Source organism: Oryctolagus cuniculus, chromosome 1 (assembly GCF_964237555.1).
Source record: "Oryctolagus cuniculus chromosome 1, mOryCun1.1, whole genome shotgun sequence".
NCBI lineage: Eukaryota > Metazoa > Chordata > Mammalia > Lagomorpha > Leporidae > Oryctolagus > Oryctolagus cuniculus.
This window is the reverse complement of record NC_091432.1, coordinates 150,789,142-150,791,754: the sequence shown is the minus strand read 5'-3', so window position 1 is coordinate 150,791,754 and position 2,613 is coordinate 150,789,142. Positions and strand designations below refer to the sequence as shown.

Genomic DNA, 2,613 nt, shown 5'->3' with positions numbered 1-2,613 from the left:
TGGGTTATCCTCTGCTGCTTTCCCATGCAGAAGGGAGCTGGATAAGAAAGCGGACCAGCTGTGCCACAATACTGCCACTCTGAAGGCATCTTAACTACTAAGCTAAATGCCCACCTCTCATACATGATTTTATATGATCCGACTTACAGTAATAGCATTACTTTAGAACATAGAAAGTTTGTTCTCAATGCACAGTAACAATCTCTTAATCCAAATTCTAAATTTTAGAAATGAGGACATTCATACCCAGAGGATGTAGGTGATTTGTCTAAGGTTAATCACACAGCTAAGTAGGAACCATAGACAGCATGTCCTGTTTCCTAGTCTACATATTAATTCCTTTTCTCCAGCCCACATCACATGTCATAGAAAAGTTTGCGTGCTCACTTCGGCAGCACATATACTAAAATTGGAACGATACAGAGAAGATTAGCATGTTCCCTGCGCAAGGATGACATGCAAATTTGTGAAGCGTTCCATATTTTTAAAAGAGGAATATAAAGTCATACTCTAAAGGATTAGTGTGTGGATTTTCCATTTTACACAGTGCTGTTGCTAAATAAAAAAAAAAAAAAGAAAGAAAAGTTTGCATGTCACTATCACTCTCATGCAACTTATTCTTTTCTCCTATGGATTAAAGTAATGCTTGTGATTAAAAATCAATACTTTAAGCAATTATAAGCTCACCATAAAGTTACTGGAGAATCACAAAGGCCTTTGGAGGCTGGGGACCAAATGTTGGACACTAACGTTTATTCAAGGGCTAGGAAATTTTGAAGCATGTAGCAACTCAAAAATCTTGACATATGCTGCTGGGAAGGATAGATGAAATAATACTGCTCATCTTCTAGGTTGTCAAGTTGACAATCAGGGCTGTGATTCATCTCTGAGTCCTGCTAACTTGGCACTACCATGAAACAGATAAATGTAATCCAAGTGACAGTGTTCAAATCAGAACTGATTTGATTGTTCACTTGTGATAGACACAAGGAACCTAAGAACTCTCACATCTCTTTAAATGGGGCAACTTAGAGGTGACAAAAAAAAAAGCTTTGGCTTTAATGCTCAGTTTTTATTATACTGAAGATAAATATTTGTTTATATACACATATATATGATATATAAATGTGCATGTTTATGCATCAAACTCATACATGAGCATATGCCAAACTGTTCAAACTTCAGATAAAAATAGATGTGTTGCCTTCCACAAAAATGTGGAAATTATCATTATGTTCCACTAGTATTATTTTTATAGAAGCTAAATCACTTTCTGACTGTCAGAGAGGAACCAAATTTTCCATTGAATTTCACTAATTTATGAAATTACATCTAAATTTGGCAACTGGAACTTTTTAACTTTTCAGAGTTAAGCTCCACAGAATTAAAATAGCCAAAATGTTTGAAAGGAGGAAAAATAGGACTTGTAGATTGATGGAAATGACACAACTCACGCATAAAATAGAGAATAAAATAGAAGCAGATTTAATCAATAAGAGAAGAGATCATCTCTAAGTTCTAGACCATGAACAAACCCATTGCTGTTATTTGAGAGAACAGGAAGACACGATGAAGTCAAATCGCTACCTCTGAGTATATGATCACAGAAGTCAAATACATCATCCTATGGAAACAAAAAGCAGGAAGTTTCATTCATTTGATCAACATATATTGAATATTGACCATGTGCTAAGCAACATGTTAGAGAATAAATAACTCATAGTTCGTATTTATTCATAAAAATGAATAAATAACTCATAACTACAAAGGGAGAATGTGTAGATAGTGTACAAAGTATAATTATATAACGCAAAGAGGAAAATACAGAGCATAAAAAACATGGAAAATGAAGTAACTACCTCACATCAGTATTGGGTGGGGGGGGTGGAGACAAGATGGAAAATAAAAAATTATTTGTATAAACCTGTAGATGAGTTCAAAAGGAATAAAGTAAACCTCCAGGAACCAGAAATAAAGAACCAAAAGCCAAAGAAATAAACAGAAACTGTTATCAGTGTGATCCATATGGAAGTGGACTTGGATATAAGCCCAAGAGGCTGAAGTCTGGGACTGTAAATACTCACAGGGAGATAAGCATCACGGCCCCCAGTCTTGAAAGGCAGAGGCCTGGTACCAATAACACAAAATCTGGAAACTCAAAGGACTGAGCATCCACAAAAGGGAGTTGAACATTTTTTTTTTTCCCATTTGCCCAGGGAAGTGGCGGAGACTTTCATTCATTAAAAGCAGTGGACGAGGACAAACCCACACACATAAACAAAACTCAAGCTTGAGCCATATTTAAGTTAATTGACTTTAGAGTTTTGAGTTACCAAAGAAGATTAAAGCAATGGAATATCTTCAAATTTAATAAGAAATAAAAACCAATTTAGAGTGTTATGTTCATCTAATCTATCATTCAATAATGGCAGAAAAAGGCAAACAGTTAACGACACACAGACCTCACCAAAGAATTATTAAATAATGTGCTTCTACAAAACAATAATAATAATAATAATATAATGTAATGATAATAATATAGAAAAAAGTAGGATAAATAAGCAAGGCAAGTAAAGTAATTGAAAAACATTCTGGCAAAAATGAGTAAAATGA

General features: G+C 34.5%; 1 non-coding gene across 1 annotated transcript; it reads left to right on the top strand.

The window, feature by feature from the left end:
- Window positions 1-379: 379 nt before the first annotated feature.
- Window positions 380-486, top strand: LOC127484954 (U6 spliceosomal RNA). The gene has a single exon (XR_007912153.2). It is a non-coding gene; the product is annotated as a U6 spliceosomal RNA (small nuclear RNA).
- Window positions 487-2,613: the final 2,127 nt, after the last annotated feature.